Raw genomic sequence first — 16,569 nt, 5'->3', positions numbered from 1 at the left:
TCAATCCTTAAATCATGTAATATTAAGAAAAAACAAATGAATTCACTTAGAAGATTTGGGGCTGGATCTATATTTTTTCATCATTTTAACATTTGGGGGTTAAAATTTCCAGACCGTTGGAGACGACATCCATCCAGAACAGAGTAGATCCTGGAGATTCTGGATAAATTATCTGCAAGTGCATTTTTTTCCCAATAGATTGAGTTTATTATCAACATTCAGTTTGCTGATTAAAAAATTTTTCAGTATATCAATATTGAACTCGAGTTGGAAGAGGCGAGTCTGGTCTCAAAATGGAGGGCCATGATCCAAAGGAACCAGAGAAGTTGAGAAAACTGTTTATTGGTGGTCTGAGCTTTGAAACTACAGATGATAGTTTAAGAGAACATTTTGAGAAATGGGGCACACTCACAGATTGTGTGGTAATGAGAGACCCCCAAACAAAACGTTCCAGGGGCTTTGGTTTTGTGACTTATTCTTGTGTTGAAGAGGTGGATGCAGCAATGTGTGCTTGACCACACAAGGTTGATGGGTGTGCAGTGGAACCAAAGAGAGCTGTTTCTAGAGAGGATTCTGTAAAGCCTGGTGCCCATCTGACAGTGAAGAAAATTTTTGTTGGTGGTATTAAAGAAGATACAGAAGAATATAATTTGAGAGACTTCTTTGAAAAGTATGGCAAGATTGAAACCATAGAAGTTATGGAAGACAGGCAGAGTGGGAAAAAGAGAGGATTTGCTTTTGTAACTTTTGATGAGCATGATACAGTTGATAAAATTGTTGTTCAGAAATACCACACTATTAATGGGCATAATTGTGAAGTGAAAAAGGCCCTTTCTAAACAAGAGATGCAGTCTGCTGGATCACAGAGAGGTCGTGGAGGTGGATCTGGCAATTTTATGGGTCGCGGAGGAAACTTTGGAGGTGGTGGAGGAGCTATGGTGGTGGAGGTGGTGGCAGCAGAGGTAGTTATGGAGGAGGTGATGGTGGATATAATGGATTTGGAGGTGATGGTGGCAACTATGGTGGTGGTCCTGGTTATAGTAGTAGAGGGGGCTATGGTGGTGGTGGACCAGGATATGGAAACCAAGGTGGTGGATATGGTGGAGATGGTGGAAGATATGATGGTTACAATGAAGGAGGAAATTTTGGTGGTGGTAACTATGGTGGTGGTGGGAACTATAATGATTTTGGAAATTATAGTGGACAACAGCAATCAAATTATGGACCCATGAAAGGGGACAGTTCTGGTGGAAGAAGCTCGGGCAGTCCCTATGGTGGTGGTTATGGATCTGGTGGTGGAAGTGGTGGATATGGTAGCAGAAGGTTCGAAAAACAGCAGAAAAGGGCTACAGTTCTTAGTAGGGGAGAGAGAGAGGAGTTGTCAGGAAAACTGCAGCTTACTTTGGGACAGTCCTCCCAAATGCATTAGAGGAACTGTAAAAATCTGCCGCAGAAGGAACGATGATCCGTAGACAGAAAAGTTATTGCAGCTTAAACAGGAAACCCTTCTTGTTCAGGACTGTCGTAGCCACAGTTTGCAAAAAGTGCAGTTATTGATTAATGCAATGTAGTGTCAATTAGATGTACATTCCTGAGGTCTTTTGTCTGTTGTAGCCTTGTCTTTTTCTTTTTCTTTTCATTACATCAAGTATATTGCCCTGTAAATTGTGGTAGTGGTACCAGGAATGAAAAATTGAGGAATTTTTAACTTTTCAAAAAAAAAATTTTTCAGTATATCTGCATAAATGAAATTGGTCCATCATGTGTATTAGAGGAAGCTCCGTTTGTTATCAGGATTATGTTAGCCTGAAGAATGGACTGATAAACTTTCTATAAGGCTTATTACAGGCTTTAACCTGTAAAATTGATCTCATCGTAAACAGCTTTGAGAGTATATAGATAGTTGACTATTTTTCTTCTCTGGTTTCTTCAGATACTCTTCATCATCTTGGATTTGTTTTAATAATTTATATATGTTAAAGAAAATAATCAAAACTGTGCAGATTTATAAATCTTTAAAATTGTACACAATATTATATATTTAAAAACTCCCTACATATGCAGTTTTATCACCCTTCTCATTTATGGTACACCATAAGACTGACTTTTTGATGCCAAGTGTTCTCGAAAATGTCCTAAGGAAGATCATTGCTGGAACAATGTTATTTTTGAGACTTTTGTTCCTTATAAGGAAATAGACATCAATTAAGGAGGGAATTTTTTTTTTGGAGGTGGAAATGGGTAGTATGGTCAAGCAACTATATGTATATTTCCCTGGGGAACACGGCATTAAGAAGAGAAAATAATCCCAACTATTAACAATTTCATCTGTGCAGTGGTTTTTATTCTGCAACATTGTCTTTTCTATTTTTGTACATGTTTTCTAGAAAAGGTAAACATGTAGTAGAAATAAATGTGATGTTAATTGCTATGGCAGTGTGTCTGTACACATTACTTTTTTTCTCCTGTCTACCCACCTTCCATTGGCAATGACCCAACTGGTTAGGTAAATGAGGGTGGATGGATAATAAATGTTTCTTCACAATTACTTCCTTAGCTCTCAAAAGGGATTCTGAAGCATTCCATTGTAAGTGCTGCTTACAGACATGCTGAAATGACCACTTTTTGCTCTGGAGTGATATTCTTTGCTTAATAAAGAACAAGAGATCACAATAGCTTTCTTTCCTGAGCAGAAGCAGGGCAAACTGTTGATTCCTTTTTGTTTTTTTCCTGCAAAGAAAGGACCTTGCTTATGTCACCCAATTTCCCCTTTCAGGAAGGGGAAGTAATTTTTAGTAAGTCAAGGTATGTAGTAGCCATAAGGTCTTCTGTTTAGGATTAAGGTTCAGTGAAGTCATTTGGCATTCATTTATTTTTGGAGTTTTGATCCGAAAGCTGCTTCATTGCAGAATTTTAGTCTGAATTATGTTCTAAAGATTGATGATCTCTCTATGGGACTTCACTGTAACTATTCCATTAGGACATCAGATTTAGCCAAGTATTTATGTGTTAATTTTGTTGGATTAACTTATGTGCATAGACATACAAACACACACACACACACACACACACACACACTGAAGCCTCATTGTTCCCTTAAATTTTAATTTTTATTTGATATCTTTTCATAATCTATTGAGGAAAGTTACGATGGGAATGCAGTACTGTGAGTTTGCACTGACAATAAAGGTTGATCTATGACAGCCTCTTAGAAGCAACTACTTTAAAATATTTTATAGTGGGAAAAAACCCACAAATGCAGTTGTTGTTTTGTATACTTTTTTCTCTGTTGACCTGAATAGGATTAAATAACCTCTAGGGTGATTTGCCCATTCAGCAAAGTGGCACAGGCCAAAAAGTAAGGAGATTAAAGTAGGATGAGGGAGAAACAAGGAAAACATGACAAAGGAAAACCCAAGATTAGAAAGACTCAGTGAAGAAATTTTACTCAAAGAAATAAAGAGGTTTTTTCTTCCTTCACCATCCCCAAAGCAATATAGCAGGAAATCTTACTTTGATTATCCATCAACAAGCAAGAGTGGAATTAATAAGTTGACCAGCAAATTGATACATTCCACTGTGCACGCAAAAGTCAGACCCTTATAAGTAAGCAGTTGCATGATATACTTTTTAAGTATATAAGCGTATATGTTACAGGTTCTTCATGGGAAAGCAGACCAGCTCAGCCTAGCCTGAATGCCACCTAGTGTTCTCTTGTATGTATAGGATACAAGTGGAGCCAATGGTTGATTAATTGAAAATGACAATTAAGGTAGGGAATTACATAAATTGATATAAATTTTCATGAGCATTTGATTTTTAACTTAAAGCATATACTGACTGGAGACTGCTATCATCTTTCTTGCATCAACAACATATAATGCTTGTCTCCTGTTTCCAATTCAGATTTCCATAAAGTAGAACAAGAGCTTAGCAAACTGAGTATGGAATCCTACTCGATTTTTATATTTTTTATAACAATTTTTCTTTTCTAACATTTTGAGATTTACCTTTCCAAAGCTTTCAGTGTTTTCCCAAAACATTTATCTGTTTTCATAGAAACACCCTTTTTGTACTCATATTTCATAATATTTAATTAAATATTAAATTGCATAATCACAAATTGGCATAAAAGCAGTGAGAATGAACATAACTTGGTAAAACAGAATGTGAAGACATACTGCTATTGGAGTAGTCTGTTTGATTTAGCTTGCCTGTGGGCAGCTGCATGTTTTAAACAGGAAATGTAGAGCTAGCCCTTACATAGTGGAGATAGCCCATTTGGGGAGTTTCTGCTCTGTTTGATTTGGCTGATGCCTGTATTCTTCTTTAGGGATAATTAGCTATGATAGGCCTTTATGGCTAAGACTTTAAACAATAATACTTGGTGAAGTGAGTTGTTAAGGAGCTAAATATACACATTAGTATGAGAAGAGAGCAACACGCAATCTGATTTCAGAACTGGTGCACTTAACCATCATGCTATCTACTGCTTCCCCTTGTGGGAAGTATTAGCACGCCACTCTATGTCCATAATATAGCAAGTAGATAAGAAATGGTGCATAGGAAATAATATAATTATGCCGACCCTTTTCTATATTAAACATTATTCTCAAAAAACAGAGCATATACCTCAGATATCTCTAGAAGAGTTACCAAAACTGATCTTCTATTAGGTTAACAGTATGCCACTAAATGAGTAAGAACAGGAATTATGCAAGCCATTTATGTAGATGAAATTCAAATAGAATTATAAATAACAAAACTGAAAAAGCCATTTGGTTGATAATTATTATTTGGGATGCATATTTTGCTTGTTTTAAATCAGTTTTCAGGGTCTTCTTCCTTTAGGGGTAGCTTAGCTCAGTCTTTAGCCTGATTCAGTTCAAGAGAAGAAAGGGTAACTACTTTTTACCCATAAGAGGCAGTGCAGCTTACTCTCTGGAGTCAAGCTAACAAGTATGACCTGTCCGCACATTTTAATTTCACTTAGTAGCTGTGTGACCTCGGGCAAGTTACCTTACCTCTCTTGTCTCAGTTACCTCATTATAAAATAGGGATTAGTATCTATTACACAGAATTTCTTTTATTTATTTATTTAGTTTATTATACTTTAAGTTCTGGGATACATGTGCAGAATGTGCAGGTTTGTTACATAGGTATATACATGTCATGGTGGTTTGCTGCACCCATCAACCCATCTCTACATTAGGTATTTCTCCTAATGCTATCCCTCCCCTAGCCCCCCATCCCTCGACAGGCCCCGGTGTATGATGTTCCCCTCCCTGTGTCTATGTGTTCTCATTGTTCAACTCCCACTTATGAGTGAGAACATGCGGTATTTGGTTTTCTGTTCTTGTATTACACAGAATTTCAATGAGAATTAAATGGATTCATGTGAAGTTCTTACAACAGTGCCTGGTGTATAGTAAATGCTCAGTAAATGATAGTCATCATCATCCTTATCAACCTTGAAAAAGGGAAATAGTGATATTATTGTTGAAAATATAGCCAGAAACATGAATCTGAAGTACATAGTATTGGAGATTAGGTACAGAATAAACAAGAAGTAGAACCAGAGAAGGCATACGTGAAAAATTAATGTGTGGTCCAGAATAGATGTCATAGTTCTGGGCGTTACCTCTTGTTCATTAAAAGATAAATAGTGGGTCAGGGTGGAAATAAAAAAATAAGCTGGAGGAAGGAAATAATAAAAATGACATAGAAATACAGTAGGATAAATTCGAGAGTGGACTTTCTGAAAAATCCCAATAATACATGAGTACCTACAGCAAATCTAATTGGAAAAGAAAAAGAATGGGGGAAATCGTTTAAAAAGTTAAAAAGAGGATCAGGAAGAGATCCTAAATAGTGTGAGAGACTGCTATGCAGAGTTGTGCGGTAAGATATTTGGAAATCTTGATGAAATCTAAAATTTCCCAGCAGATATAAAAATCAGCTAGAGAAATAGAAGACTGTGATTATGTCATTCTTCTGCTTGAAATTCCCCTAAATAGCTTCCCATTGTTCTCAAGATAAAGATAGATACTTTCAACTTGTCTTCCAGTCCTCCCTGATCTGACCTGTTTCTTGCCATCCAGGCCTTGCATTCTTTTCCCTTGGGCTCCTGCACTCTGGCCATATTGATCTTCTTTCTGTTCATCTAATACTGTTCTCTTTTGCACCAGGACCTTTGCACGTCCTGTTTGTTTTGTGTGTTTTGAACACTTAATTTCTATTAATCCTTAGATTTCTACTCAAGTTTCATGTCATGGGGAAACTGAACCTTACTCTTCACAGACTAGGTTTGGGTCCCTGTGCCATCTGCTCTCATAGCTCCTTATACTTTGTTTTCATACTTAACACTGTTAACAATTATTTCTGGGTATTTATGTCTCTTTCTCCCCAAGTATATCATAATTTCTTTGATGGTAGAATTGATGGCTGTTTTGCTTATTCTTGCCTAGCACAGAGAGAAGTACTCAGTATTTTCTGATTAAATAAGGACTTGCATAGTCAAATAACCTTTTCCATTTTTTCTTTTCTCTCTCTCTCTCTTTTTTTTTTTTTTTTTTTTTTTGGAGATGGAGTCTTGCTCTGTCGCCCAGGCTGGAGTGCAGTGGCACGATCTCGGCTCATTGCAAGCTCTGCCTCCCGGGTTCACGCCATTCTCCTGCCTCAGCCTCCCGAGTAGCTGCGACTACAGGCGCCCGCCACCACGCCCGGCTAATTTTTTTTTTTTTTTTTTTTTTTGTATTTTTAGTAGAGACAGGATTTCACCATGTTAACCAGGATGTTCTTGATCTCCTGACCTCGTGATCCGCCCACCTCAGCCTCCCAAAGTGTTGGGATTACAGGCGTGAGCCACCACGCCCGGCCCCATTTTTTCTTTAATAGTGAGATTTAGAAACCCATCCTCTCTCTCTCTCCCTCTCAAACATAAAAAACAACCTAAGTGGTTTCACAGACACATTCTTGTAAGCTTTCTAGGAAATAATTTTCTATATCCAACTGTTTTGTAACATACCCATATACATATGGAAAGCTATCCAGTTCATTTTATTTCAATCTCAAATTTGATAAAGTACCAAAAAGTAGTAATACAGACCTAGTTCAGTCATGAATATGGATGGGAAAAGTCAATATAAAATTCTAGCAAATCAGATTCAGCAGGATATTAAAAGAACATTTCATAACATAAGTTATACATTGAATTTAAAAAGTAGGTGAATATTAGATTAAAAATGAAAAACCACATGGTGATCTTAATGCCACAAAAGAGTTTGATAAAACTCAATATTCATTCTTTATAAAGTATTTAATGGTTTGGATGAAGACTTCTTCAGTTAAAGAAAAACAAAGAAGAATTTCTATCCAAACCACTATCCCAGTATCTTGCTATATAATGAAATGATAGAGTCATTTCTGTGAAAATAGGATAAAATAAAGAGGCTTGCGGATACAGCCTTTTTTTTTTTCCAAGTTCTAGACAATGCAATAAAACATAACAGAAATTAGAAGCAGGGCTTTTGGAAAAAAGGAGATACAGTTCCCATTTATTTGCAGGCAGATTGGTTATACCTAGAAACCAAAGAGAAAATTAAAAACTTTTGGAATTAGTAAGAATAGGTATGAATTAATATGAGAGTTGGGTTGGATACACATGTTTTTGAGCTGATTCATGCAAAGGCTTTCCAAGCTCCTTTGTGTTTTACTAGGTTGTGTTTGCTTAAAGTTGGCTCGCTAGTATGCAGTCATGAGTCAGGGGAAGAGAAGGAGCCTGACTGGCTCCTATATTGTTCTGAGTCATATTTCTTTTTTTCAATGGAATTAAACCAACATGGTTGTTGAAAGAGATCAAAATTTGGCAGGTTTTCATTTGCTTGATATTTGTAAACAGACTTTTCTTTCAGGAAAGGAATTTGGAGGAGGGCAGAGCCATCATTATCTCTTTTTTACAAATCTACAATTTCCCATTTGACCCTTACAATTAATCTGAAAGTCAATTTGCATTTGAGATTATACGACAGTAACAGGTTGATAAGCAGACATTTCTATGTCTTATTCGGTAAGAAATACTGAATTAAGTTGGAGAATGGAGGTCATGTGCTGCCCCGTACATTTCTCATCTTGTCCTCAGCAAGGACTATATGGTAATTTTCATAGATTTTGTCAATTAAATGACCGATATTTGAGTACCTTTTAAGTGCTAGTTCCTGTTCTTGGTGGTAGGATTGCAGTGGTGAAGAAGATATTTTCTGTTCTTAAGAGGATTACATTGCAGAGGGGATAGATAGATAATAAGCTGTGTATAAATAAGATAAATTTAATTATAAATAAGATAATACTGATAAATATAGAGAAGATAAAATAGGTATTGACCAATTATGAATGGCATACTGTATGGCAAGAGCTTTTTAGATGGAGTCAAAGAAGTCTTTGCTGAAAAGGTGACATTTGAATTGAGTCATGAAGGATGAGGAAGAGGAAGCCATGAGGGCACCTGTTCTAAGAGCATTTCCCAGCATAAAGAACTATGTGGTGACAATAAATTCAGGGACAGAAAGGAGGCCAATGTGGCTGAAGAACAGTGAACTAAGTGGGAGAGTAAGAAGAGGTAATGCTGGAGAAGTAGCCAAAAACCAGGTCACTTAGGAACTTGTGGGCCATAAGAAGGAGTTTGGATTTTTGGAAATGTGATGGAAAACCTTTAGATTGTTTGTTTGTTTGTTTTTCAAAGTGAGATGTTTATGATCTGTGTGGAAGACAGACAAGAAGAAAACAAAAGTGGAAGTAGAAAGACCAGGTAGGACATCGTTGCTTGTGCTGGTGGCTTGGGTCCAGGTGGGTGCAATGGAGATTCAGGGCAGCAAGTAGAATTTGACTGATGGATTGGAGTGGTATGAAAGAAAGAGTCAAGGATGGCCCTAATTTTTTGATCTGAATAATAAAGTGTATAATGAATGCTGTTTGCTGAAATGGGCAACTCTTGAGATTGGAAGTGAAGCTATGAGTTGAGAGCATTTTCTCTGTTTTGGCTGTGTTAACTCTCAGTATCCCCCGGAAGTCATTATTATCATTTGCCATCTGAATCCATTATACCCTGTTTACTTTCAATTTTTATGTTTTTTACTTTTATATTTTTTTGGAGATAGTATCTCACTCTGTTGCCCAGACTGGAATGCAGTGGCATGATCATAGCTCACTGCAGCCTTGAACTCTTGGGCTCAAGTAATCCTTCCACCCCAGGCTCCCAGGTAGCAGCTAGGACTACAGGAGTGTGCCACTGCACCCAGCTAGTTTTAAATTTTTTTATTGTTTTGTGGATACGAGGTCTTACTATGTTGCCTAGGCTGGAATGCAGTGGCACAATTATAGCTCACTGCAGCCTTGAACTCCTGGGCTCAAGTGAACTTCCTGCCTTGGCCTCCCAAAGTGCAGATATTACAGGTGTGAGCCACTTTGCCTGTTCATTTTGTAAGTTATTTTATAAATAATTAACATAAATAAACATACAGGAATAATGAAAAACAACCTTATTAGAAACTTTAATAAGAATTTAACCATAGCAAACCCAATTTTTTTTTTCCTGTAAGTTCCTGGTTTTGAAGACACATACATATTCAAAATCAGAAAAAGTCCTTTGAATATAATCATCAATTGCTATATACAAACCTGTAACATATACATTATATAAATACTGATTTCCAGATTTAAAATGAATCTCTTATTATGTTCTGGGTTTATCATTACTTCTGGTTTTTGCATTTTATTGTCAAAAGGCAGCATTTTTGAAAACTTTGATGGCTAAGATTTTGTTGAAGAAAGGATAAACACTTTCAATTGAAAAGTATTTTTGTTTTTTAGATTTATCAACTAATGAGAATGATCGATTTAATGAAATTTGTTATTTCTACATCAGTTATTTTTTCTCCACACTTTTTATATAGATACTTATCATCAGCATTTGTCTACCTATGAACTTCATCAAGTAAATTTAGCTTCATAAACATCATAAAAAGATCAATGAATACTACCACATATTCTTTTAACTAAATGGGATGGTCTAGGATCTTGTAACATATTGCACAATGAAGTTTCCTGTTGAATGACTGTCTGGCTAAAAGTACCATAGTTCCTTCTTGTCCTTAAAAATCATATTGTACATTCATTCCTTCTTAAGTTTCAGAAAATTTATCTAGGATATCATCATCTGAAGATTCATAACCTGAGATTTCACTACTACCTGCCTCTTTACATTCACCATCTAATAACTGTGAAATATCTTTCTTTGTCAGTTTTCTTCTCTTTGCCATTATGGGTAGAAAATGAAATATTCTGAATTTTCAACCGTGTTTACTGAAACCCTGAAAAATACAAAGATGGGATTTCCAGCCTTCTTTTCAAAAGATGAGACAATACCACCAACCAAAAAAAGCCTGGGACCTGATGGATTCACAGCCAGATTCTACCAGATGTACAAACAAGAGCTGGCACCATTCCTACAGAAACTATTCCAAAAAACTGAAGAGAAAGGACTCCTCCACAACTTATTCTATGAGGCCAGCATCATCTTGATACCAAAATCTGGCAGAGACACAACAGAGAAAGAAAACTTCAGGCCAGTATCCTTGATGAACATTGATGTACAAATCCTCAACAGAATACTTGCAAACTGAATCCAACAGCACATAAAAAAGGTAATCCACCATGATCAAGTAGGCTTCATCCCTGGGATGCAAGATTGGTTCAACATACACAAATCAGTAATTGTGATTCATCACATAAACAGAACTAAAGACCAAAAACTACATGATTATCTCAATAGATGCAGAAAAGACTTTTAATAAAATTCAACATCCCTTAATGTAAAAAACTCTCAATAAACTAGGTATTGAAGGAACATACCTCAAAATAATAAGAGCCATCTATGACAAACCCACAGCCAACATTGAACTGAATGGGCAAAAGCTGGAAACATTACCCTTGAAAACCGGCATGAGACAAGGATGTCCTGTCTTACCACTTCAATTCAACATAGGACTGGAAGTCCTTACCAGAGCAGTCATGCAAGAGAAAGAAAGAAAGGGCACCCAGACAGGAAGAGAGGAAGTCTTCTCTGTTTGCAGATGACATGATTGTATATCTAGAAAACCCAATAGTCTCAGCTGGGCACGGTGGCTCACGCCTGTAATCCCAGCACTTTGGGAGGCCGAGGTGGGCGGATCATGAAGTCAGGAGATCAAGACCATCCTGGCTAACACGGTGAAACCCCATCTCTACTAAAAATACAAAAAATTAGCCGGGCGTGGTGGTGGGCGCCTATAGTCCCAGCTACTTGGGAGGCTGAGGCAGGAGAATGGCATGAATCCAGGAGGCAGAGCTTGCAGCAAACTGAGATTGCGCCACTGCACTCCAGCCTGGGTGACAGAGCGAGACTCCATCTCAAAGCAAAAAAAAAAAAAGAAAACCCCATAGGCTCAGCTTGAAAACTCCTCCAGCTGATACATAGCTTCAGCAAAGTTGCAGGATACAAAATCAATGTACAAAAATATACTAGCATTCCTATACACCAACAACAGCCAAACTGAGAGCTAAATCAGAAAGGCAATCGAATTCCCAGTTGCCACAAAAAGAATAAAATACCTGGGAATACAGCTAGCCAGGGAGGTGAAAGATCTCTACAATGAAAATTACAAAACACTCCTCAAATAAATCAGAGAAGACATAAACAAATGGAAAAGCATTCCATGCTCATGGATAGGAAGAACCCATATCATTAAAATGGCTATATTGCCTAAAGCAATGTACAGATTCAATGCTATTTCTATCAAACTACCAACAGCATTATTCACAGAACTAGAAAAAACTAGTTTAAAACCCTTACGGAACCAAAAAAGAGCCTGAATAGCCAAGGGAATCCTAAGCAAAAAGAACAAGTGCTAGAGGCATCATGTTACCCAACTTCCAACTATACTACAAGGTTACAGTCACCAAAACAGCATGGTACAGGTACAAAAACAGGCACATAGACCAATGGAACAGAAGAGAGAGCCTAGAAATCAGGCCACACATCTGATCATCAACAATGCTGACAAAAACAAGCAATGGGGAAAAGACTCCCTATTCAATAAATGGTGCTGGGATAACTGGCTAGCCATATGCAGAAGATTGAAGCTGGATCCCTTCCTTGCACCATATATAAAAATCAACTCAAGATGGATCAAAGGCTTAAATGTAAAATTCAAAACTATAAAAACCCTGGAAGACAACCAAGGCAATACCATCCTGGACATAGAACCGGCAAAGATTTTATGACAAAGACACCAAAAGCAATCACAACAAAAGCAAAAATTGACAAGTGAGATCTAATTAAACTTAAGAGCTTCTGCATAGCAAAAGAAACTATCAACAGAATAAACAGCCAATCTACAGAATGGGAGAAAATATTTACAAACTATGCATCTGACAAAGGTCTAATATTCAGCATCTATAAAGAACTTAAGTAAATTTAGGGGAGAAAAACAACCCCATTTAAAAAGTGGGCAAAGGGCATGAACAGACACTTCCCAAAAGAAGACATACATGAGGCCAACAAGCATGTGAAAAAAATCTTAATATCACTGATCATTAGAGAAATGCAAATTAAAATCACAGTGAGATACCATCTCATACCAGTCAGAATGGTTATCATTAGTCAAAAAATAACGTGCTGGTGAGATTGCAGAGAAAAGGAAACACTTATACACTGTTGGTGGGAGTGTAAGTTAGTTCAAGCATTGTGGAAAGCTGTATGATGATTCCTCAGAGACCTAAAAGCAGAACTACCATTTGACCCAGCAATCCCATTACTGGGTATATACCCAGACCAATATAAATCATTCTACTGTAAAGACACATCCATGCGAATGTTTATTGCAGCACTCTTCACAATAGCAAAGATGTGGAATCAACCTAAATGCCCTCAGTGACAGATTGGATAAAGAAAATGTGGCACCTAAATACCATGGAATACTATGCAGCCATAAAAGAACGAAATCCTGTCTTTTGTGAGAACATGGATGGAGCTGGAGGCTATTATCCTTAACAAACTAATGCAGGAACAGAAAACCAAATACTGCATGTTCACACTTACAAGTGGGAGCTAAATGATAAGAACCTACAAACGAAGAAAACAACAGACACTGGGGGCTACTTGACGGGGAGGGTGAAAGGAGCAAGAGGCACAGAAAATATAACTATTGGGAACTGGGCTTAATACCTGGGTGATGAGATAATATGTACAACAGACCCCCTTGACACATGTTTACCTATGTAACAAACCTTCACTTCTACCCCCAAACCTAAAATAAAAGGTGAAAAACAAAAGATGAGGCAATACTTTGAGTAATGCAATAAGAAAACTGAAGGAGGGTATAGTAGTACAGCATCCTTTTAGGCAATTCTATTATTCTTACAATTTTAGATTTTTAAAAATATAGTTGGGAATAACTGATAAATAATGATGAAATAATTTTCAGGATGATGGATTACCGAAAGATTTAAGATATAGGAAGAATAAGATCACTGAGGCCCTGTAATATATCTTAGATTTATGAAAGAGTCCAATGGACCCATATGGTAATTGCAAGACAAAATGAGTGTGTTTTAAAAACAAGTAAGAGTTCTGTTTGCTCTTGAATACCTCTAAGAAAGAATAAACTCATGAAATATCAATCCTTACAAATAGAACTGCCCAGAAACAAATTTAAAAAACACATCTCCAGTCTAGTGGTCCCAGATAATACCAAGGGATAAGTTTGAAGTGTGTATTAAATATCCCATTGGAGATGTAGAGTAGTGGTTGTCTCCAGAAATCTAAACCTCAGAAGAGAGGTCTAGACTAGAGGTTTCAGTCTGAGAGTCATCAACCATTTGAAACTTTGGATCTAGATGAGATCACCCAGGAAAGAGAGGATAAATTGGAAAGAGAAGAGGGCCAAGAATAGAGCCCTGTGGCACACTAGATTTTAGAAATCTCATTTAGGAGAAAGATACTGAGAGGGTGCAACCAGTGAGGTAGAAACCTGTGATATAACTTGGAGAATAGTGTTTTAGGTGGGGAGAAGTCAATTGGATCAAAAGATAAGAGTAATTTTTAAAAAAGTAAGGTCAGAGAAGTTTGATCATTGACTTTTTTAAGAATAGGGATCTTTGATGACCTTTAGGAGAGCTGTTTCATTGAAGTGATGAGGCTGAAAGCCTGTTTGTGATGGATTAAAATGAGGAAGTAGAGATAAGCAATAGAGGCAAATTTTACAATAAATTTTGCTGTGAAGGCGGGGGAGAGATGGTAGTTGGTGAGAGTTTCTTTTAACCCACTTTAGAGGATTGAGAGGAATTGGTAGAGTACCTGGAATTGGGGATGTCAATCAGGGAGATATTGGTACCTTAAATTAACATATTAAGGCTTGACATTAATACTCTCACATTAATACTGTATAGAATAGAGCAGAATTCTTCTCTCTCCTTTTCTCTTTTATGGATATATAATAGAGGTACATAGTTTGGGGGTACATGTGAAAATATATTCCTATAACGTACAGAGATCAAATCAGTGTTCTTGGGATATTCATCACCTTAAATATTTGTCTTTTCTTTATGCTATAAACATTCAAGTTATGCTAGCTATTTCAAAATGTACAATAGATTAAGTTATAGTCACCCTACTGATCTATCAAAGAGTAGGTCTTATTTCTTCTATCAAACCATATATTTGTGCCTATTAATCAACTCCTCTTCATCTCTTCCTTGCCCATATACTTCCTGGCCTCTGTTAACCACCAATCTACTGTATCTTTATGAGATCCACTTTTTTGGCTCCCACATATGAGTGAGAACAAGCAATATTTTTCTTTTACTGCTTGGATTATTTCTTGACATAATTACCTCCCGTTTCATCCACATTGCTACAAATGACAGGATTTCCTTCTTTTTTGTAGCTTAACATTATTCCATTGTGTATACATACTACATTTTCTTTATCCATTCATCTGTTAATGAGCACTTAGGTTGATTTATATCTTGGCAGTTGTAAATAGTGCTGCAATAAACATGAGAGTGCGGATATATCTTTGATATATTGGTTTACGTTCATTTGGATATATACCCAGTAGTGGAATTGCTTGATCATATGGTAGTTCTATTTTTTATTTCTTCAGGAACTTCTATACTATTCTGTGTAGTGATTGTACTTATTTACATTCCCACCAACAATGTATAAAGGTTCCCCTTTGTTTCCATCCTCACCAGCATTGTTATTGTCTGTCTTTTTGATAAAAGCCATTTTAACTAGGGTGAGATGGTATCTCATTGTGGTTTTTATTTGCATTTTTCTGATGATTACTAACAAGGAGCATTTGCTCACTTACCTGTTGGCCATTTGTATGTTTTATTTTCAGGAATGTCTGTTTAGATCTTTTGCCCATTTTTAAATCAGATTCTTTGGCTTTTTGCTGTTGTGTTGTTTGCGCTCCATAAATATTCTGATTATTAATCCCTTGTCATATGGATAATTTGCAAAGATTTTCTCTCATTCTGTGGGTTGTCTCTTTGCTTTGTGGTTGTTTCCTTTGCTGTCCAGAGCTTTTAGCTTGATATAATCCCATTTGTCTATTTTTGCTGTGTGGCCTGTGCTTTCGACATCCTACACAGAAAATGTTGGCCCAGATCAGTGTCCTGGAGCATCTCCCCAGTGTTTTCTTCTAGTAGTTTTTCTTCAGTTGTTTGAGGTCTTAGATTTAAGTATTTTATCCATTTTGCTTTGATTTTTGTGTTTGGTGAGAGATAGTGGTATAGTTTCATTCTTCTGCATATGGTTAATCCAGTTTCCCCAGCAGCATCTACTGAAAATACTGTCTTTTCCCCATTGTATGTTCTTGGTACCTTTGTCAAAGATGAGTTGGCTGTAAATGCATGTATTTATATCTGTGTTCTTTATTCTGTTCCATTGGTCTATGTGTCTGTTTTTATACCAGTACCATGCTGATTTGGTTACTATAGCTTTGTAGTAAAGTTTGAAGTCAGGTAGTGTGACCCTTCCAGCTTCATTCTTTTTGCCCAGCATTCCTTTGGCTATTTGGGGTCTTTTGTGATTCCATGTAAATGTTAAGTTTTTTTTTCTATTTTTGTGAAGAGTGTTACTGGTATTTTGTTAGAAATAGCATTGAATCTATAGATTGCTTAGGGTAGTATGGACATAGTAACAATATTAATTCTTCTAATCAATAAACATGGAATATCTTTCAATTTTTTTTGGCATCCTCTTCAGTATCTTTCATCAGTGTTACATAGTTTTCAACATAGAGATCTTTCAGTTCTTTGGTTGATTCCCAGGATTTTATATTCATTGTAGCTATTGTAGATGGGATTGCTTTCTTGATTTCTTTTTCACTTTGTTTGCTGTTGGTGTGTATAAAGGCTACTGATTTTTGTATGTTGAGTTTGTATTTTGCAATTTTACTGAATTTGTTTATCTGTTCTAATAGTTTTTTTGGTGGAATCTTTAGGTTTTTCTGAGTATAAGATCAT

General features: G+C 36.6%; 1 pseudogene; it reads left to right on the top strand.

Annotated features, from left to right (window-relative positions):
- The first annotated feature begins 237 nt into the window (after positions 1 to 237).
- On the top strand, positions 238 to 1,720 carry LOC134730808 (heterogeneous nuclear ribonucleoprotein A3-like; annotated as a pseudogene).
- The last annotated feature ends 14,849 nt before the right edge of the window (positions 1,721 to 16,569 follow it).

This window comes from Pan paniscus, chromosome 1 (genome assembly GCF_029289425.2).
Source record: "Pan paniscus chromosome 1, NHGRI_mPanPan1-v2.0_pri, whole genome shotgun sequence".
Taxonomy (NCBI): Eukaryota; Metazoa; Chordata; class Mammalia; order Primates; family Hominidae; genus Pan; species Pan paniscus.
Note: the sequence above shows the minus strand (reverse complement) of the source record. Positions and strands in the feature narration are given on the sequence as shown.